Here is a 23,763-nt window from a genome sequence, read left to right on the forward strand (position 1 = left end):
TAAGCGGTGACTGTGCAAGGGGGTGACGTAAGCGGTCACGTCACCAGGTAGGAGGCAGTAAGTGGTTTTGTGGTGCACCACCTTTAGGGGAGAGTGGTTTTGGGGGAGGGGGCTCCGCCACAGCCCAGAGCTTGACGCATGGCGGGAGTACGGCGGCAATACCGCCCATCTCCCGGACGCTAAAGCTCGGGCGGTTCGGAGATGGGACGGCCCGCCAGCCGTAGATCTGTGGGACTGGGGATCGGACGGATGGCGGGAATGACGAGGTGATGGCGGGTTAGGGTGGGGAATATTCGCAGGAATATTCCTTTTTTAATATGCGCGCGGGTGGGTTTAAACTATGGGAATGGCGGAGTTTGAGAGTTAAACGGGTTTAATGAGCGCGGGTTAGTGTTTTAGACTTAGGAAATGGGGCTTTATGGGTTTTAAATGAGCGGGATTAATATTTTATGCACAAAACTTTGGTTTGGGGGCGAAATAAGGGGATTTTTGAGGGTTTAGGGCTAGGGAAGAGGCTATTAATCTGACCAGGTGTCAGATTAATCCCTGCTATGACTCGGATGGGCTAAAAATAGCCGTAGATGAACTATTTTTCCCCAGACTTAGAAAAATATGGCTATATTGCCAGGGAGGGGATATTTACATAGGGGAGTTCTATATACATTGTTTTAATAGGGGAATGGGGAAACTGATAGGGAGCTATATAATACTGTTAGTAGTTAATATGGAGATGATAAGCAGGCACTAAGGTCAGGGACCTCAGGCTAAATTTGGGGAAAAGAACTGGTAAATAACTGAAGTCCTTGAGTGAAGTAGATCTTCACCAAGGCAACTGATATGGGTGATGATGAAACTAAGAGGAATCAAGCAGATCTTGACCTCTTTGGGGAGTTAGTAAGTGACTTGGGGAATTTAGAAGAAGGGGGAAGTTAGTGATGTCCAGCTCTGAGCTCTTTTGAATGCAAAACTGCCTGCACTGATCTGAAAAGATAAAATAGTTTGAAACACAAAATTGATCATGAATCACCATTCTGCAACCACAACTACCTACCCAGCCTACTTCCTAACATTTTTTCTTCTTTTGATTTGGGTGCACTTAGACTTGCAGACCCATATTTACAAATTTTTCTTTTTTCTTTTTTCTGATTTCCCATCTAAATCTACATTTATTTCTGCCAGGGCCCAGATTAAACAATTGGGTCCCTTTGATTCTCTACCTATCTACAAAATCTGCCAAGATTAAACTGTTTGGACAGATGCATTCTCTATATTCTAAAACAAGAAATTGAAACCTAGGGAGACCAAGATTAGACTGTTTGGACCTCCCTGAAATGAAAAACTCTTCAAAACTAGGACAACTCATCAAAATTGGAAACATTAGTGTTATTTTGACTAGCATACTTCTTGTCTTTTTCTTTGGTCTCTGTCTGGAAATATGGAACCTTGCAGCATGAAAGATGACATATTTGGCATGTAAAAATGTCAATCATGAAAGATGATACCCTGTTGCAACAGGAGGCTAACAAGAACAGCATACAAAACAAAAATGATCAATATGTCCAAATCATTATCTCCATAGGTAAAAGAGAAATATATTCATTTATTGTATGAATTTTCTGATGTTTTCACGTGTGATTATGCAGATTTAAAAGAGTATGACAAGAAAATAATTCAGCATACCACCCCAATTAAACCTGATCAAAATCCCTTTAGACAAAATCTAAGAAGGATTAACCCAAGGTTACTGCCATCCATAGAGAAAGAAATTAACAGACTTTTCAAGGCAGGCATCATTATTCCTATCAGATTTTCCAATTGGATATCAAATCTAGTTCTGACGAGAAAGAAGACCGGGGAAATAAGGCTCTGCGTAGACTTCATAAACTTAAATAAAGTATCTCTGAAAGATAATTATCCACTCCCAAAAATGGACCATATCCTTCAAAGAGTTGTTGGTGCTTCCCAGATGTCACTACTAGATGGCTACTCTAGTTACAGTCCGATTTTAGTGCACGAGGATGATCAGGACAAGACAACATTTACCACACCTTGGGGCACATTCAAATATGCAAAAATGCCATTCGGTCTCAAAAATGCAGGGGAAACTTTTCAGCGTTCCATGGACATAGCCTTTGCCAATGAAAAGGATGTTTTCTTGGTTGTATATTTAGATGATGTAACAATATTTTCACATTTAGATGATAAGCATTTGCATCATTTAAGAGTTATTTTCCAGAGATGCAGAAAGTTTGGAATCTCTCTCAACCCGAACAAAAGTTTATTTGCTATGGAGGAAGGAAAACTTCTAGGCCACATCATCTCAAAGGATGGCATCTGAATTGACCCTTCACGGGTAGAAGCCATTCAGCAAAATTATTTCCCTCGCAGCAAGAAAGAAATCCAAGCATTCAATGGTAAGATGAATTTCTTACGCAGATTTATTCCTAATTTGGCTTAACATCTTAGAGAGATGACAAATATGTTGAAAAAAGATAATGATGTAAAGTGGTTCGAAGAAGCCCGCAAGTCCTTTCATGCGGTAAAACTTGCCTTGACCACTGCCCCTATTTTAATCAGTCTCGATTACTCCATTGATTTCATAATATTCTCTTTTGCTTCTGAGCATACCATGGCAACAGTATTGATGCAGAAAAGGGATAAAACCAAGTTTCCAATAGAATTTTTCAGTCGCAATATCAGGGATGCAACCCTTAAGTATAACATCATAGAGAAACAGGCTTTGGCTTTGGTAAAGGTGGTGAAAGATTTCATAGTTTACATTTTACATTCACATACTCTTGCTTATGTGCCTAATGCAGCGGTAAAAGAAGTTCTTGTGCAGAATGACCCAGAAGGTAGAAGAGGTAGATGGATAACAACATTATTTGAATATGATCTTGAGATCAAGCCTACCAAGCTGATCAAGGGTCAAGGATTAGCCAATCTCATGGATGAGGAAAATCTCCAAGTATATTTCATTCAGGTATCTGATATCGTTTTATCATCTCCACGATATTCTGATATTATTTATGTTTTGCAACATCTAAATCCCCCTCCAGGCATGTCTAAAGCTAAGAGAAGGTCATTGAAGCTGAAGGCTTCTAAATATTGCATTATGGACAACGCACTTTATTGGAAGGATCCTGGAGGTATGTTGTTGAACTGTCTAACCGAAGATGAGTCTAAAGAGGTGATAAATGACTTCCACAAAGGAGATTGTGGGGGCCACTTGTACTGGAAGACCACGGCCAACAAAGTACAGAGAACGGGTTACTATTGGCCTACACTTTTTGTAGATATCTACAAGGCAATTATGAGTTGTCATGAGTGCCAAGTTTTCCAAGATAAAAGAAAACTTCTTCCTTTGCCTCTACAACCTATATCAGTTCATGCACCTTTTCAGCAGTGGGGCCTAGATTTCATAGATGACATTAACCCATCATCATCCACCCAACACAAGTGGATATTGATAGCTATATACTACTTTACTAAGTGGATCAAAGCGATTCCAACTAGACAAGCAAGAAATTCAGTTATCATTCAATTTTTAGAAACTAATATCTTGTCCCATTTTGGTTGTCCTAATAAGATCATCACAGACAACACGACAACATTCAAGTCTAAAAAGATGACTGAGTTTTGTGACAAATATAACATCAATTTGGGACATTCTATAACATACTATCTACAAGGAAATGGTTTGGTAGAGTCCTCCAATAAATCCTTAATCAACATCATCAAGAAAATGTTGGAGGCCAACAAAAAGAATTGGCACAAAAAGTTGATCAATGCATTGTGGTAAAATCGGGTGAGTAGTAAGAAATCATGTGGACTTTCTCCTTTTCAAATAGTGTATGGAGTAGACATTGTTTTCCCTTCATCATTAGTAGTCTCAGTCATAAAATTGTCACAAGAAGCAAGAAGTGAAGAGAATGATATACAACGTCAGATCAATCAAATGATTCACCTACAGCAGACACGAGATGAGGTATTTCAGAACACCTCTAAGCTCCATGATAGGATAAAGAAAATCTATGACCGGAAAACAAAGGAGGATGATTTCAAAATTGGAGATGTAGTGCTTCGTTGGGATGCTAGAAACGAGGACATTGGAGGCATTGGATTGCTCTCTAGGTGTTTCATATGTCTCAGAGACATTGGATTGTTGCTATATGCACTGAGATGTTGTTGCATGTGTTGGAGATTCTGCTATAAGCGTTGGAGGTGATTTGACTTGGTTTATGTCATATGTTTTGGAGTTGAGTTGTTTTCAATTCTGTTTGAGCATTTTCTCTAGTTTCCTTGCACATCTTGCATATTTCATTAGTAGAGTATTACCATGGTACATGTATTCTTGGTATTAACATTACCATGGTATTGGTATATGTGTGGAGTAGGTTTCCATGTGATATTACCTTGGTGAATATAGTCTTGGAATTGACATAACCATGGTATTTTCCCATGGTATTTCTTTGGAGATTACCATGGTATAAAAGTCTGTGGTACTGGAATAACCATGGTATTTACCTGTGGTATTGACTTGGATTTTACCATAGTACAGGCCACTCTGTGGTATTGGCATAACCATGGTATTTACCTATGGTATTGACTTGGACATTACCATGGTATAGGGGTCCATGGTATTGGCATAACCATGGTATTGACTTATATATTACCATGGCATAGGGGTCTGTGGTATTGGCATAACCATGATATTTACCCATGGTATTTACTTGGAGATTACCATGGTACAGGTGTCCATGGTATTGGCATAACCATGGTATTTACCTGTGGTATTGATTTGGAGATTACCATGGTACAAGTGTCCTAGGTATTGACATAACCATGGTATTTGGTCGTGGTATTGGTTTGGAGATAATTGAAGATAATTTGGCCTATACTAAAAAAAGAAAAAAAAGTATTGAGTTTATTTTCTTGGTGTGTTGAGTCAGTGTGAGCTTGGAGAAGAGTGTGCAAGTTGTGTGAGTTGTCTAGTGAAAAATTTTCTAAAGCAGTTTGCAGGTGTTGTAGCAGTGAGCTGAAGTATTTTTCAACCATCATATTTATGCAGTGAGTGAGGTGTTGAAGTGCGGATCAAAGAAGTGTTTGGTGAGATTGTGTGGTAGCTAGTGGAGTATTTTGGAGATTATCTTCACCAATTTTATTCTTCTTTTTTTATTGGAGCTTGTGATTCAGAATGATGGTGTTGTTGTGATGTTCATGTTGAATGAATTGCGAGTCCAATGTGAAATATTCTGAAACGAGGCTCACATGGAGGAAGTGAAGGCATGGAGGCTTCATATTATACAGTGACTTGGTGAATTCAGTACAAGGAAGATATTTCTCCATCCAATAGGAGTTAGATAGTCCAATGGAAGTTGGGCGAGGATTAGGTGTTTTGCATTACATCAAATGAGGATTACTGTAACAACCCTAGTGAAAATTCATGTAATAAAAGTTAAAAACAATAACCATGGTTGACGGGACACTTATTCCAAGTTGAATGTTGGAAAAGACATCCTAGGGGGTGTTCATTTGGTTGTTTATGGCTAAGGAAATTGGAAAAGGCAATGGCTAAGTCTTTGGAAAGGCAAAATGGAATTTTTGGCACAATTATTTATGAAAATAATGGAAATTAGGAGAAAATGAAGGTGAAAGGTCACAGGTTGCATGTGAGGAGGAAAATGAAGGAAAATAATGGAAAAATGAAGAAAATAGAGGCCTCATCCATAAAAAGGCTTTTGAGGATCATTTGATAACCTTTTGTCAGTTCAGTGTTGGAGCTCTTTCATTATTCTCTCTATTGTACGAATTTACAGGGTAAGTTCCTTAGATAGAACACCAATATTCTTGACGTGGTTAAAACCCTCAAAGAGGGAAATAGCCCACATTCTGAGCCAATGCGACCACTTTAGGAAATTTATTAATGTAAAAGAAAGAAAATTTACATAAGTTTCTCTCATGAATGGTCACTTAACAAATTACCCTCCATGCTCTTTAAATAGGGATTGTTAGCACTTGAAATTTCACCTCAGGCTGAGAAAGGTAAACCTCAAGGCAACATCCAACCACTTAGCCTCGTAGCTAGCCCTACGGGGCTGGAGAGGGCTCTCTCCGGCCTATCTCGGTAAATATCTTCAATGGGCGAGATGACCAATAGGGAAACACTGATTTTAGGCTAGTAAACTGATCAAAAGGGTTGATCTGGGATTTTTAGGGTTTTTGGTGGCAAATTGGGTAGATGGCAATTTTGGGTGCGGGGATTGGACACAGTTTCTGCAGGGGGTTCTTTGGGGCGAGGTAGGAGACAGTATTGATGCCTTTGATAGAGGTGGATGGATGAGAATGATAGGTGAGGAGCTAAGGAGAGCAAGCAATAACCTTGAATTCCCCTTAAACAGTAGAAAACATTTATATTAAGCAAACTTAAAAGCAGAGCATGACAGTCATGAGTTCTACTTTAACACTTCATTTGCCTAATGTGCAGAAGCAAAAAAAGGAAATGATTCACATCACACACTTAAAAGTACAAATAGAAACACGCCATCAACACATGTGTCCACAAGAATCCCAAAAAGGACTGCAAAACCCTGGTCTTCCTTTGCCAAAAATTGCAGAGATACAGTGAGTAATACAATAAGAGCTTCTCCCTCAAGAGTCCAACCATGAAAATGAGCAAGAGAGTACATAATATAGATCATCTAACATCTTTCCCTGCCTCTAGGGGTCTAGCTCACTATCCTAGGAGCTGTTTCAACCAATTCTAAACTAAGCACTGAAAACTAGGCAGTCAAAACAACTTGCCTCTATAAACTAGGAAACCAATTCATTCATTAAATGTTTGCTATTTCAATAATGAATCTTCTAGAATAGGTAAATAAGTGTCATGTCAACATGAAAATACATTAATTACATCCAAGAGGGTGAAAAATCCCATCAAAAGTCAAAACTAGTAAAAGCTGGGCGAATCCATGAGCTGTAAGTGAAAAATTGTGAAAATTGCCTGATGGGTCGCGCGCCAAATCCTGACGGGTCGCGCGCCTTTGAGAGAACTTTTTGGGCACTTCCAGGTGTCCAAATGAGGCAAGAGTAGGCTTGTTGGAAAGGTATATGAGTCTAATTTCCAACCCAACTGGAATTTTTGAATTTGGTGGTCATTTGCCCCTCCAAAATTGCAATCTACCAAGACTGCTTTCTGTGTGTCAAAAATGTGGCAGAAAGTCATTTTTTGCTTGTTTTTTGACTTTCTGGAGGCCCAAAACTTCATAAAATCTCTTGGAAATGGGTGAGTATGTGTAAATTTTCATGAAAAATCCAGAAATTCTGAGTTTTCCCGGAACGGAGTTGCCAAATGAAAGGGTTGCGCGGGGGGTGAGACCCGTCAAGGGAAAAACCTGTGTTTGGCACAAAAAATTCACAAATGACAAAATTTTCTCCAAATTTCTTGAAATTTGGGCTGGGAGTCCCCAATCAAGTATCATGCTCAGTCAAAAAGGCTTTGGCCAAAATTTGGAGTGGATCGGGCCTTTTCCGTCGTTTTTGTGCTTTGGCCAACCTCCTTGGATCTGGCGATTGTATTTTTGACATTTCTTTAAAACCATGACACCTGTGCAAAAAGGGAAGGAGGTTTTTCTTCTTTGGCATGTTATGGACAAAAACCTCTCTCCGTTTTCCAAAATTCATCTTTTATTGCTCTGGAACATCATTTGAGTGTGACTTGTCCCGATGTGTGAAACAAGGAATTTTGTCGAAATGGAGCGAAATGAAGGGGATAGGGGGCTTCTAAATTCTTGGGGAAATTTTTGGAAGTAGGGAGGGATGTTAGGAAGTAGGGGAAAGTGAAATCTCAGAGATTGAGTGAGGGGAAGGGGTCCAAAAGGGCAAAACATAGGCCCAACCTAGAAAATTGCCAGGTTGTAGCTAGAAACTAGGGTTTGTGCAAAAATGAGGATTTTGGGGGATCTCAGTGATGGGAAGCATTTGATAAGGTATATGAAGGATAGGGGAAGGTGTATGAACATCTAGATACAATTTTTGCCGATGATTTGACCGTCCAAGAGAAATTAGCTTTCAAAACCCTAGGAGAGGGAAATGACCTTGCCTAGGCACAACTGAAGCATGGATAAGCTGTAAAATGACCCTATGGAACTTGACATGATGATGACAACCCTCTGAATGATGATAGGCTCATCTGAATGATGATAGGCTCAGCTGAATAGTGACAACCCTCTGAATGATGATTCTGCCCGATCATCCACCTGTCGAGGAAAACTTTGACAAACTGCTGGAAATCTGAAATGCTCGCATCAGGCAGGGTTTTGAACCAACTCTTAACTTCAGCTTGCAAATAAAGAGCAAAAATCCTCATACTAACAGGGATCATGGACCAATTTTGTGTTAAGCCACAGATCAATTGTCGATAATACCGAGGAAAGAATGAACCGTCGAATCACTTCATTTCTAGAACATATCATGACCGTCATATTGTAAGTTACAAAAAATGCATACTAAAGAAACACACTGTACCTAACTATACACTAGACCAAGTTATACTTAATTATTTCCTATGTGTCAAAATATTCTAACATCCCCCCTTAAGAACAACTTGGGATAGGATTGAAGGATGTACAAAGATGACACAATAGGAGAAGGAAGGAGGCATTAGAGCCTATCCCCCCATAGTGACAACTTCCTGAACTCCAACTATAAATCGAAGTTCAGTAAACTTCGCCTTTGTGAGGGCCTTTGTAAAGATGTCTGCAACTTGATCATTGGCTGAACAATATTTCACTTCAATAACATGGTCATGAATGAGCTTTCTGATGAAGTTCATGTGTAGTTCAATGTGTTTGTTGCGTTGATGTTGGACTGGATCTTTGCATAGTTAAATGGCACTTTGATTATCGCACCAAAGTGTAGTTGTATGTTGCTGCTGAAAACCAAACTCTGACAGGATCTGATGAAGCCACAAGGCTTCCTTACTAGCTTCAACAGCGCCACGATACTCTGCTTCTGCTAAAGAAAGAGAAATGGCACTTTTTTTCTTGCAAGCCTATGTAATAGGTCCAAAACCAAGAGTGAAGACATAACCTGCAGTAGACTTCTGATCATCAGGGTCACCAACCCAATCAGAATCAATTAAACCAACCAAAGAGGAGATGCCTCTGCACTATAATGAATCCCAAACTGAACTATACCTTGCACTTATCAAAGTATTCTTTTAGCTACTTTCCAATGACTTACATGTGGGTTTTTCATAAACCGAGCAACAAGTCCAACAACAAAGGAAAGGTCGGGATGGGTATGGGTTAGATACAAAAATTTTCCAACAAGTTGACGGTATAAGGTAGCATCAACTTCATGGTAAGTACAAGTGACTGAAATTTTGGCTCCAGACTGAAAGGGAGAAGGGGTTGGCTTACAGTATTCCATGTGAAAGTGGCGTAGAAGATCACAGGCATACTTGGACTGGGAAATGGAAATACCTTATTTGGATTGCAAGACTTGAAGACCAAAAAAATAATGCAAATGTCCTAAGTTTGTCATTTGAAATTGCTTTTTAAGGCTGGAATTCACATGGTTTGTAAGGTTCAGATCACTACTAGTAAGGATAACATCATCAACATAAAGAAAAATAATGATAAGAGACTTACCCACTTTCTTGGTGTAGACAGTATTGTCAGAATGACATCTAGAAAAGCCAATATCTAAAAGAAAGCTATCCATTTTGGCATACCAACCCTGAGGGGCTTGCTTGAGACCATAAAGGGATTTCTTAAGCTAACATACAAAGTTCGAGTCTATTTTTATAAATCTAGGAGGTTGTTCCATTTAGATTTCTTCATGCAAGTCCCCTTGCAAGAAGGCGGATTTAACATCGATATGATGGGCTTCCCATTTGAAAGAGGTAGCAAGGGAAAGAATAAGGTGGATAGAGTTCATTTTTGGCAATAGGAAAGAAGGTTTCAGTATAGTCAATGGCTTCAACCTGTGAAAAACCCTTAGCAACAAGACGAGCTTAGTGTTTATCAACTTTTCCATCTGGTCCAAACTTGGTTCTGTAAACCCATTTGCATCTAACAAGTTTTCATCCCTTTGGAAGAGGAACAAGGTCCCATGTATCATTTTCCAATAATGAACGATATTCTTCATTCATAGCTGCACCCCAATCTGGATGGCCTGAAGCTTCTGCAAAGGTGTCAGGATCATAATTCGTTGAATCTTGAGCTAGTAAAGAAGAGGCTCTATCAAACTAAGAACGTGTACATCATTGATCTGTAGGATCACCTGCAAGAGCACCTGTTGCATACCGAGTAGCATGGACCCATTTTGGAAGCTGAGGAGCTGAAGGAGGATCCTGAGAGGTGGGGGAGGATTGTTATCCTCGATGTCATCATCTGAAGAAGGAATATTTTCAAAAGTAGAAGGGATAGAGAGAGGTGGCACATCTGCCAAACTAGGCTCGTAGATCGATATATTTTCAGCAAACTTTACATTTGTTCTAATGATAACATTTTTGGATTTAGGTTATGTTATAGCGGCTACAATCACCCTCCAAAATTTTGCCTTAGCTTTGTTTTGGAGCCTCCCTACCAACCATCCTTAGCAACATGTCTTGCACTGTCAAGTACATAGGCTTCATTTGATTTTCAGTGGCTTTCCAGCCTAGGCATGTCAGTTTGCTTCACTCCTTTCATAGGCTACAATTCCGGACTTAGACTATTTGCTAGCTGAGACAATCGCCAAGAAAATTGCACGATTCTGGAGGGGAACCAGCCTTCCCGCCAAAAATTATGCAAATCAGCAGAGCAGCCTGCTAGGCTCTAGAATTTCGCAGAATAGTTAGGTAGTCCTCCTTCATAAAACTGCGTAATCTGACCCAGCACTAGGCCTCAGCCCAAAAATTGCGCAATTCTGGGAGCCAGTGACCTGCTCAGCCTAGAAATTATGCAATGCTTGAAAGACAGCCAACTCTGCTCAGCCCAGGAACTGCGCAAATTTCGATCCCAAGCTTGCAGACCAATGCATATGCCTTCAGGGTTGATCAGTTCCCTCTGGGACTGAGCCAAACTGATTTGCATGCATGGGCTGCTTTTCCCGAAATAGAAAAAGGCAACATACAAAAGGCATCCCTAGATTTGAGGGATCTATTTTTAGCAGCTGTAGGTTACATTCATAGATCATTTTAGAAACGTCTCGCCAAGTGTCATTTTTTCCTAGATTTGTGGCATGTGCGTCAGAACCTCAATCTTATCAAAACTTATGAACCGAAGTTGCAGAGCTCATTCCTCACATCGATCTTACATCTCTGACATCCCACATCGCATCCAGAAGTCTTCAGCACTTCGGCACTTGTGTTTCACTTCGTGTAAAAGTTGCTGCTTGATTTCAACAAGTGTTTGCTAATGTTTTGATGTATGTTAACTTGTAGAAGCATTGTTTCAATTTTCGTTCACATCTCATTGTTGTCGCATGCATGACACTGTTTTCGCACTGACAGTCGGTGTTGCGGTGACCCGCTTCACACACATGCATGTTTTACCATTTTCTGAATCCTGCACTTATTGTTTGCATGCATGATCATTCACTCTTTTTTACACTTAGTTTCACCATGCATTCAGACTTCTCATGTTTTCAGTTGCTCGTCAATGGGTCTGGGCTGCCTTAGCCCAGAACTTTCCCTTCCCAGCTAGCATTGCACATTTCTGGAAGTGAAGGCTCTACCTTCCCTCCAAAAATTGCACAAGTCTGGCCTAGCACTGACCTCCAAGCTTTCATTGCACAATTCTCGAAGGCAGTGCCTTGCTAGCCCCAGAAACTATGCAATGTAGTTTTCTGGTTTGCATGTCACTACTGACTGAAATTGCTCATTGCATAGTTTCATTCCTCAGTACACCAGGCTGGACTATGGATTGTGCAGTTTGAGTATTCAGTCAGCCTCCCGACAGCCCAGACTATTCCTTGCGCAGTTTTGGTAGTCAGTCTCCCAACCTCCTAGTGAAAATTGTGCAATCTTCACAGACAGTCACACAGGTTTGTTGCATGTCAATCCTCCAGTTTGTTTTGGTTTTCAACTGACATATTGTTTTCCATGAGTGTTGCTATGTCTCTAGGTTTCAGAGGTGTTCATCTTCCTCTCAGTAGCACAGGTACAATGGCTTCTAGGAGAGAAAAGTCAAAGACACCATTGAGAGCGCAACTCGAGATGCAGTCGATCAAGTGTCTATGAACTTTCCTATCTATGAAGACATCAATTTTATTCATGAACAGGGATATCAAGATGAAATGGTAGTAGCATCACAATGAGTAGCAACAACAGCAGAAAGTAGCAGCCCTGCGTGTGAAAAATGCAAGAGAAAGGTTGTTGACAGTGCAGAGGTGAAGCAAAGTTGCAATTTCAAGCATATCCACTTGTGATGAAAGCAACTTTGGAGATTGAGGCTATGAGGTGATAGTGCGAAAAGAGGATCACGCGAAGGCAAAGAGATAAACAAAGAAGGTGTTGTAGGTGTTGAAGTGGCAACTCAAGGAAGAACAGGATTTGCACAGATGAGAGAAGGATTTTTAGCAGGAACAGGTACAACAGGAGGCGTAACATGCACAGTAGCTGACACGGAATAGACAGGGTGAGCAGTGCCATCGATCACATGCAAGGTTGTTCAGGAGCATGAATTTCATTATGCGCATGCATACGATCCCACCTGTGGGCACACTCACTGAGGCAAAGACAAGAACCAAGTCGGACCAGAGCTGAACATGTATTTCGACAGGTTGATGTGCATAGTCACCAGCACACACATGAAGATCAATGTAGACACTATGCATCAGTATGTTGCTGGTCCAGCTCCACTCAAGACGATGATGCACATGTTGATATCAGATGATTTGGACAGAGGAGCCAAATCATTGTACCCAGATGCAACAGAGGCAAGAGTTTGTTTCTAGAAAGATGTTGCCACATAGTACATGGATGCCATCATGGACTACCAAGCTTGGCATCAGTTCACCACCATCGGCCACCATGAGGATGTCAAAGAGTTGGCCTTCCCATAGTTGTTTGAGTCTTACTGATTTCTTTCATGCCTTTCTCAAGCTTATTATGTCTCACATGGGCACATGTGTAGATTGTATGTAACATCTTCTAAGTTGAAAGTCCAAGTGTCGGTAGTGGAGTGTAATAGTCAAAGTAGTTGAAGAGTCATGAGGATAGGTGAACAGTCACAAAGGGGAATGTCAAGGGTCACCTCACCCTTTTTTATTTATAGTATCTCATAACTCATTGTAGAGGCTTTTGTTTATCCAAGATTCAGATAGGAGTATCTTAGAGAAAGCTTGGAGAGTATTGTAATGAGCCTTGGCTTCTCCATAGTGCAGAGCTAGTACATCTCTTTGGAGGAGCATCCGGAAGTGACTGTAACATTCTGTTATCAGGACTAGTGGTTGGTCATGGTTCTATTGTATGATTGGAACTTTCACTTCTTAATATAACAAAGCCATCACGTTTCATGCATATGTTGTTGTTGTATTTCAGTTAACTTGGTTACTCTAATGATATATGTATATGTTTGCTTACGCATGTATGTATGGACTCTTTTTGTATATGTATGTATGAATCTTACTTAGATGTGTTGTTGGTTTAACCATCACTTTGGATTGTTGGTTCAACTTCCTTCCAGTTTGTGATGCATCTTTGCTCATGTGTTCCCTTCCAAGCTGCGTGTTTACATAGGTTTCCAAGGGGCACACTCATTCCACCTTCTGTGTGTTAGAACCATTCATGAACCTTCCTTGTCTTGCTGTGAATGTCACACCCTTGCTACCAACAAGGACAACTTTCTTACCTCTGCATGCAACCATGGTCAAGGTGATACCATACGACCCACTGCTAGGACTCCTACACCAAATGGTTTCAGGTCTAGTTGGGACTTCTTACCGAGGAGATCCCTTGGCATGTTGGCAAGTCCAGCACTGTCAACATTTCTGGCACTAGAAGGAGGGCCAGATGACAAGATGTGTCCTCTCATCCTGTTTTGAATCTTCGTACATCTATCATGGATATTATTAGACTTGTCCCTCTGTGATGTTTTTCGCATTCCAAACCTCTCGACATCACAAGGGAGTTTTGTGATCTCTTGTCTGATTTCACGTATGATGGTGAAGGCGAAGTAGCATGGCTTGAGTACTTAGAAGACTTCTATGCATTCCTTGCAGACGAGTTCTATGTAGAAGAGGCCAGCATGTTGCTTGCATACACACTTCAAATCCCCACAATGATGGTGTTGGAGTCTGCCACCCGGCAGCATGCACTCACTTGAGCAGTTCTATGATCTCACTAAATCTACTTTCCATCATTTTGATCTAGAACCTCTTGACAAAAAACTATTAAAACAATGGAATACTCCTCAACAATCGCCTCAAGATTTTTGGGAGCGCTTCTGTGTATTGCAGTTTCAAGCTCCGAAAAGTCAGATGAAATTCTATTATCTCATGCACAGATTTGAATATTGTCTTACCAAATCTGTCAATCCCAAGAAGAATTTCAAGCTCAAGCCCCAATCAACATACTTCAGTGATGGAGCTGCGCAATCACATACGAACACGCTCGTTGTCACAAGTGATTGTCCGTCGCCCCCTCATCAAACAGCTCCACCACCACAAAGTGATGTGGGAGAACATGCACACACATCTGTTCAACTGTCACATCCTCCCAACATCACTTCTCTCAATTTTTGCGCAGACTTGGTTGTGAAGCCCATGGGTTGTCACATGCATGTCTTACCTCAACCTATGTCTTCGTGTTCTGCTAATCCTCTGGATTACACTGTCTTGTGTTCTTCCATTCCGGACTCTACACCTATTGTGAATGAGGATCAAGCTATCGACGGAGTTGGTGTTTCCCAACCAACCTGCGTTGTCATTCATGAAGAGTATGACTAGGAGCCTAAATGTCAACCTGCATCGAAGGATGATTCCCTTCTGTCTGTGCCTCCTCCGTTTTTTCCTGACATCTTTGGTGGTTCTGCTATCCCTGATTTTGCATGTGTATCTCCATCTATGGATGCTCCCATTGTTGATCATTCACAAAACACACTGGATGTAAGTCCATCATCTGACAACGAAGAGGATAAATAATTCCTTGAAAATCCACTTAATTCTTCATTTGCTTTTTCCAGAAATGCAGAGGGTGAACATTCTTGCTTCTCATCTACCCCTCTATGTGATTCATCAAATCATGAGGATGCTGACAAACAACCTAAATTTTCTGATCTTGGTTGTTGTGATCTCACTACTTCTTCATCTGATCACGATGTTGATTGAATTGTTGTTAATATGTCTAATACATTGGTCTATGATGATCTATTTGTCGACGAAGTCGAAACCGTGCAGACTTTCAAGGCACTTCAGCTCGAGCTGATGGTTATGTTAGGCCCTCACTGTCGTGAGGTTGTTTTCACGTTTGACCAAGAAATTTTTCAAACACCCAAGGCTCCTCATCACTCATATGTATGCAATGAAGATCAATATCACACACACATTATGCTTTCTCCACTCGAACTACATGATCCCATCGTTAATTCATTGGAGGAGCCTTACATAGCAAGCACACATGCACGACACAAGTTGTCTTTGTTTCTTTCATTTGCTTGCATGTCACATTCAAGAGTATGCATATGCTTAACATCTGCACGCAGTGTCGCACAGCATCATGGTAAGTCCACGGATTTCATGCCATGCACTTGCACTCACTTATGTTATGTGGACACATTTAAACTCAGAGTGTGTTTGTCTTCATTGGTATATCTTTCATGTTTGTTGGTTCGCACAGTTGTGTTGTTCATGAACCATACCTTCACCAACATGGGTCGACCAATGCACCGGTGGTTGCATTGGAAGTATCACTTCATGTGAGCAGGCCCATGCATCATTAGCTTAGGAGTAGGAGTAGTGTTTTCTTTTGGTTTGTTTGCTTACATGCATGTTTGCTTCTTACTTTGCATGTTTGTTTTCTTGCCTACTTGTTTTCTTTCTCGCTTTGCTTATGCATTTACTTCTGCTTTTGCTTTTCTTTGTTGTTTGTTCTCTTGTTTACATTCATAGGATAGTTTCGCATGAAACCGTGCGTGACCCTTGAAACGAGCTAGGTAAAGTACAAGAGGACTTGTGCAGTCATCAATACTTGGTTATCTCTCGTCCTGCCTCTGTATGAAGAACTTGTTGTCCTTATTCCATGATACATCAATGGAAAATACGTGTTGTTCAAAGTGAAGCTCGGTGAAAACACAATGCTTTCGCGCTAACTAGTATCACCTACTCTAGTCAGTTGTTTTTGGGTTAATCCTTGTGAGCTCAGTCAAGTAGAGTAAGGTGAGGGGGGAACCTTAACAAGCACGTCAGAGGTATATATACAAACTACTTCTCTGAAGGAACAACCTATTCTGCTCTCAACAAGTCGGGATCCCTCTTCCACCTCTGAAATGAATAAGTGTTATGCACAGTAATGAAAATGTGAAAAAAAAAATGAATAAGGCAAAAGAAGAGAAAGGCTTCCTGCGCAGAGAGGTGATGCAAGTAACTCCGCCAGGGTACTAACCAGGCTCGCTAGTAGCGGAACGATGCTTGTGTTCCTGCGTGATGTTGTTGGGGTACTGTCCATGCCTGTTGGCAGCAAAGCAACACCAAATATGGAACTAAAACTATAACAACCATATGGCTTGTGCACCAATATAACCCTCATCCCCAATCAAAACAACTGTGTTGGCTTGGCTTGGAATGTGTGCTGACCGAATAAGAGCTTGGCAGATGTTAAATCTTACAATCAAGAAAGTATGGAAACCAAGACGAACAAAGAACTGAACAATACTTCTGGAGGTGTTAGACTTGATTTTCACGAACAAGGTCCATTCAGAGAGCTAGTGTTCTACCAGTGTGATGCCAAGTGTTGTAGTGACTACAACCACCCTCCAAAATTTTTCCTTAGCTTCATTTTGGAGCCTCCCTACCAACCATCCTTAGCAGCATGTCTTGCACTTTCAAGTACATAGGCTTCATTTTATTTTCAGTGGCTTGCCAGCCTGGGCATTTCAGTTTGCTTCACTCCCTTCACAGGTTTCCATTCCGTACTTAGACTATTTGTGTTGATTAGTGGTTGTCATTGATGTCAACCCAAGCAACACCAAGGGCTACCCCGATCTTGCAAGGGAATTTTTACTTGAAGAATCATACTATTTTGCATCAAATATCTTCTCGATGGATTCTACTTGTCGATATGTTTCCGCTGATATATGGTATACCTCCCAGTTCTTCACGGTTTGAGAGTTATATGTGTTTGAAGTTAGTAAGCCCAGTTAGTAGGCTAAAACCCTATGGGGTTGTGGCATGGCACTCATAATTGGTTGTGGTAATTGAATAGTCAATAATTAATAATATTTTTTTGCTCCTAAAATCCCTCCAATGTTCACTTGTTGAGGACCCTCTCAACTCAAAACATTCATATAAATAATGACCCTCATATCCTCCTCTTGTAGGGATTTTGTGGCTTCAAACATGTCATTGTGGGAGTTTCGCTATAACTATTTTTCAGTGAAGCTTCAGAAGCTGAAATTAAAACCCATTTGAGCCGAAATCTTGATGAACCTTGTGACCGAATTGCAGATCTTTTTTCTCTATATGGTCGGAGATATGATCTGAGGAAGTTAGGTTTTTCGTAGACTACTGAATTCCATGTCAAATAGATGACGTTGGGAAAATCGTCATAACTTTCTCTCTGAGAATTTGGATTCAAATTTTGTAAATATTCATAGAAAGAGTATTGACTGTAGTTTGTTGAGTATCTTTTTCAGGACCTAAGTTCACAACCGTGACACATGGCTCTTCGTACAAGTTCTCTCTACTGAACCAGTGTATAATCAGGTCATCGTGGGGGATTGGGAATAACTCTTTCTTGAAGAATCCAATCTTGATCAAGCCTATGGGGTTAGAAATATCACTCATAGGGCTACCATAGGATGAAATTTCAGACCCTGGAGATCCTAAATTACATAGATACAACAGATTAAATATCACACTGCTAGAAGGCAAGAAAAAACATGCATTCAAGGATCACTGCAGTAAGGACCACACATCAACAGTCAAGGGTAAGTCTCCTATAGCAAGGTATGTATGATTAGTGCTTACATTTGAATTTTGAGTATCATCTCTGACATATGTTTTTGCAGGACAACATAAGTATATACAATGTCTCAGTTATATCTCTATGTCTCTATATGTCACAATTAGTTTTTTGGGTGTCCTATTCTTGATACTACACATTTTATGCTACATATTCTTGATGCTACACCAAGTTTGCTAAATCTATATGATGTTGTAAGTGCATGTTACCTGTCTTGTCATAGTTGATGGAATGGTCTCTATTATTGTACTTATAGCTTGGTCCATCACTAGTCTAGAGTTTGTCATCAGTTTTTATTGTATATATTTTTAGGTTAGTTTTGGATATAGTCTTGCATAGAGTCCAGGCCTATATCAAGAGTGGGAGTCTTTTTCTACTACCGCAACAAGTCAACAACAGAAGTGACAAGCACACTTCAGGTACGCATTGTAATTTTAATTTGTATTTATTCATTATTATGCACTTACATGTGTTTTGCAGATAGAGGTAAGTTGAAGGGTATTTTGTTTTGTTTTGGGATTGGTTTCATCAGGATAATTTTGCATGCAGGTAGAAGAAGATTCAAGTACAACTTCAAGCAAGAATTCAAGATCTGAATTATCAAATCAAAGGAGGCATTGCAGCGGGACATCCTTTGAAGACATGACAACCGTATTCATACTGTGAAGAAGTATCAAGGCCAAGAGTCAACAGGGCATCCTCTGAAGACATGACAACCATCTGCATATTTTGAAGAAGTGTCAAGGCCAAGAGTCATCATTGTAAATTTGTAAAAGATTCATTTGTAAAAGTGTCATCATTGGAAGATTCATTATTGTAAAAGAGTCAATCTGCCTAGAGTCGAAAAGGCATTATTGGGAGGTATAGGAGTCTTTGTTGGGATGATGTCATGGTTGGGTTGCAGGTCATAGTGTGATTGGGTGTTCGGTCAAAATCATTGTAAATCATATTGTATCATGGATCGTTGTCCCTGGTATGGGAATCCATACTCTTGTCTCATTTTAGTCATCACAGGGTGGCAGGGAGGTGTTAGGTTGGTGCATGAAGTCACCTACAGGTTGGAGCCTGTGAACACTTCAGGGTGGTATGTTGGTCTAGGGTGTTGGGCCATCCATTCAGTTGATTACTGAAGAAACTAGGGCATTGGGGTGTCCTTCCAGTGGGAGCTGGAGAAGAATTATTTTCTATAATTCTAGGAATTTGTTGCTTTCATTTCAGTTGGGGCTGAAGATTAAAGAATTTATTAGAAAAGCGTTCGATGGTTTTTGACCCGGGGGGTTTCCACCTAAAATTCTTGTGCCTATTATGTTCTTTTATTTACTGTTATTACTGCATAAACATTAATAATAATTGAATATTAACTAATTCTCTAAAAATATTTAAAAGTGCTAATTGCTAAGAAATACTGATTCACCCCCCCCCCCTCTGTATTTCCAACAATTTGTTGGCTGAGACACTCCCCCAGAAAATTGTGCAATTATGTAGGGGAACCACCCTTCCCTCCAAAAATTATGCAAATCAGTTGGGCAGCCTATTGGGCTCTAGGATTGCGCAGAACAGTCAGGCAGTCCTCCTTCAGAAAACTGCGCAATCTGAACTAGCACTGGGCCTCAGCCCAGAAATTGCACAATTCTGGGAGCCAGTGACCTGCTCCGCCCAAAAATTGTGCAATGCCTTACAAACAGCCAGCTCTGCTAAGCTCTGAAACTACCAAATTTCAATCCCAGGCTCATAGACCAATGCATATGCTTTCAGGGTTAACTGATTCCCTCTGGCACCGAGCCAAACTGATTTGCATGCATGGGCTACTTTTCCCGAAATAGCAAAAGGCAGCATGCAAAAGACATCCCTAGATTTGAGGGATCTATTTTTAGCAGTTGGATCTTACATGCATAGATCATTTTAGAAACCTCTCATCAAGTATCATTTTTTCCTAGATTTGTGGCATGCGCGTCAGAACCTTGACCTTATCAAAACTTATGAACCGGATGTTGTAGAGCTCATTCCTGACATTGATCTTACAACTCTGACATCCCACATCGCATCCAGGAGTCTTCAGAACTTTAAGCTTAGTTGTCTCAAGGTGAGTCTGCTTCTCATGTCTTGTGTTGTGTTTATGTTGCTTTTTGTGTTTCACTTTGTGTAAGTGTTGTCTGCTTGATTTCAACGAGCGCTTGTTGTCGTTTTGATGTATGTTTGTAGAAGCATCGTTTCAGTTTTCATTCGCATCTCACTGTTGTCGCATGCATGACACTGTTTTCGCACCAAGACAACCATGGCCGCTGATTAATCACCATGTGAAGTTCCATCTGCATCAAAACCCAAAAGATCTTTGTTTCCTTAACACGTTCTGGGTCTTTTGTGGCCCACAATGAGGAAAACCATGTTGCCTCAGGAAATTCTTCTTTGTGTGGAGGAAACTAGTTATCCTCTGGTAACTTCCACGCAACCAAAACGATCGACAACATAAGACATGCATAATGAAATAGCCTGCTCTCCTCCTTGGCCTCTCGGCAGTTCGTGAGGAACTCCTAACAGAGATACTTGGCTGAGTTGTATCATACACCCTTTGCGCACTGAGCTGTGAGCGAAATGACCAATGCCAGAACTTCATCCGCGCGGCATTTTCTCATTAACTTTCCAGCTAGAATCTGGGAAACCAACTCTACTTTCGGGTCTGAGATGGACGTGATAGAGTATCCTCGCAAATTTTTTATCAGACCAAATTTCTTCTTCATCTTATCTGCCAACTCTTTTTCTCCCGTTTTCCTCCAAATTCTTTGGCAGGGTTCGCCCCTTTGTAAGGAAACCTTGTTATCATGTGGACCAACATGTTTGTGATGGGTATAAGCTCACCTAGCCATAGGTACCCATCATGCACCAGTGCAAGGAGTTGGCACACACATACCGTGTTAACGCTGGAGCGGTGATAATGTGGTACTAACAGTAGATTCAACAACCCTGACTGCTCAACACTGCAGACCCACTTCATGGGCTCCAACATTGTAACCCCCATGTCATCATAGTAAATTTTCTGCATATACTTGTGGGTTGCCAATTGTGGAAACTTTGCATGGTCTGCGACGTCCCAATCCTCCATCTTAAGCAATGGAATGTGCGCTAGTCTAGGACCTTCGAACGCGACCTTCGCAGCAAAGGTGTCGAAACTACAAATTTCCCTGAATTGGGATCCTTTGTTACTTTAGCTTTTCCCTTCCGCTGAGGGATATACTCAGGCAACCTTGTTATGGGTTCCACCCCTTCAACATCGACATCCTCGATACCTTGGAATTCTTCCTCTTCTTCTAAATCCACTACTTTTTCTGGCTGCTTGTCCTTTTTTTGCTTTAGCTGTGGCTCTATATGCTTCCTCGGTGACATATGCACCAGCACCGAATTCTTTTGTTTTTCTTTCGTGGCTAGTTTCTTTTCTTTCATAGCGGGCTGCTTTTCTTTTGTCACAGTTTGTTTCGGCCTAGGCGACCTCATCATCGTGGGCATGGAAGGCGTAGTCTCCATACTAGATACTTCGGACCTAGCACGGCAGGCACAACTGCTTCTGAACTGAGGGCTTCAGCAGGGTTAGTGCCAGTCATTCTTTCAATGAATATCTCTTGAGCTTCTGCAAAAAAATTTGCAAATGAGGGGCGTGTCACAAATTCCTCCCAGAACGCTCGACTCATATGTGTTAGACAACAAAATTTTCGAGCAAGTCTTAGAGTGCAAATTGTTCTCTGTTGGACTGATATGCGTAATTTATAGGGGGAATTTAATTCAAATCCGACCGTTTCCCCCAAATTTTGATAATAAATGTTGCTTTTGAGGCAGATCTTCAAACATTGTTTCCTTAATTGACACCTCCCCACTCCTCTTAACTGCTTTATGGCCGTCAAATCATGAATAGTAACTCCAACAGTCATTTTCCTGCTAGGTTGCGCAGAACATTCTCCCATGGCACAACGTCCTGAGCGCAGCTTCATCTGGTGCATCCTCGTTAGTCTTCGCACCGTTGGGTCCCTTCCTTGTCCTCCAAACCAAGAAGTGTAGTTTATAGTCCTGCGCTCCCATATAGTCATTGCGTAGGATCCCCCATATACATCTTCAACCTGCTCCCATTCACTTTTCCCGGGAAGGGCTCCCCATTCAGCTTTGCGAGCTGAATAGTGCCGCCGTCTATAATTTCCTTGATAATATATGGTCCTAGCCAATGCATCTGGAATTTACCTGGAAATTTAATGAACTTACTATCATATAAAAACACAAGATCATTTACCTTGAATGTGCAAAGCTTGATATGGTAATCATGCCATGCTTTTTTGAGTTCCTTCTGTACTTATTGGTGGAATCCTACCAAGAAGTGATCCTCCTCTAGCTCCACAAGCTATGCAATCTATTTTTCCAAGGCCTCATGATCCGTCATATCCATCAAAGCTATTACGCGCAGACTAGGCACAATGTATTCCATAGGCATTACTGCTTCGACCCCATATATTAATCTGAACGGTGTTTTCCCTGTCAACTTCTTACAAGTTGTCTTATAGGACCATAGCACTGCAGGTACGTGCACATCCCAATCATTCTGTTGTGCGTTACATATATTTGTCAGCGCGTTCTCCAAAATTTTGTTAAAAGCTTCAACAGTTCTGTTTGTCTGCGGGTGGTATGGCGTACTCTTCTGATGGTAGACCCAGAATTCATCTGTCAACGCACTAATCATTTCATCCAGAAAGTGCATACCCTTGTCACTCATCAAAAATTTCGGGCATCCAAATCTTGTTAAGACATATTCAAACAAAAATTTTGCTATCGTAACCCTTGTACAATCCTTTACAGGTTGTGCTTCCACCCATCTAGTTAAATATTCTGTTGCAGTGATAATGTAGCGTGCACCCGTTTTCTTTCCAGGTGGCTGAATTGGTCTGATAAAATCAATTGCCCACTTCTCAAATGCCTATAAAGATACCTGAGGATATAGTGGTAGCTCATCCCTTTCCAATGGTCTGCTAGTTCGTTGACATGCATCGCAAGCCTTGCAGTATGCTTTGGATTCCTTGTGCAATGTTGGTGTTGGCTTGGGGGTCCTAACCAAGGTTCAGAGTTAGTTGCGCCAAACAAATCCCTACACTACTAGCACTTTCAACATCAATCTGCGATGCACGAACTGAAGTCTCACCCGAAGTTGTATGGGGGGGTGCTGGAACCAAATTTTTGCACCCAAAGATCAGTGCAATGTCCTTTTGTCAACCTAGATCTGCCTTCGCACAGACCTCTATGCTCTTACGACCTATTGTTGTAACTTCCTTTAATCAACCTCTAGACCTCTGTGAAGGTCTATGACTGGCTTTTGCGGACCGTGAATAGGCGAATTAGCTACTTACACGCACTATGGATTACTCTTAGACCATTATTTCCTTAGATCTACTTAAGTGTTTGATAACTTTAACAAAAAATGTTATGATCTTTGCATAATAACTTAACATTAATTGCGTTCAGGTAATAATGTAGATCAAGTAAAGTCGCGCATCAATACATCATTATTTCATAAAACCATTATTCATCACATCATAAAGCGCATTCATACATAACAAAAGTTA

General features: G+C 40.8%; 1 pseudogene; it reads left to right on the plus strand.

The window, feature by feature from the left end:
- Window positions 1-2,629: 2,629 nt before the first annotated feature.
- The window catches only part of LOC149214075 (uncharacterized), a 29,848-nt pseudogene continuing 8,714 nt past the window's right edge, over window positions 2,630-23,763 (plus strand).

This window comes from Pinus tabuliformis, chromosome 1_1 (assembly GCF_031772625.1).
Source record: "Pinus tabuliformis cultivar Carrire ecotype Pingquan chromosome 1_1, CPIR1, whole genome shotgun sequence".
Lineage (NCBI taxonomy): Eukaryota > Viridiplantae > Streptophyta > Pinopsida > Pinales > Pinaceae > Pinus > Pinus tabuliformis.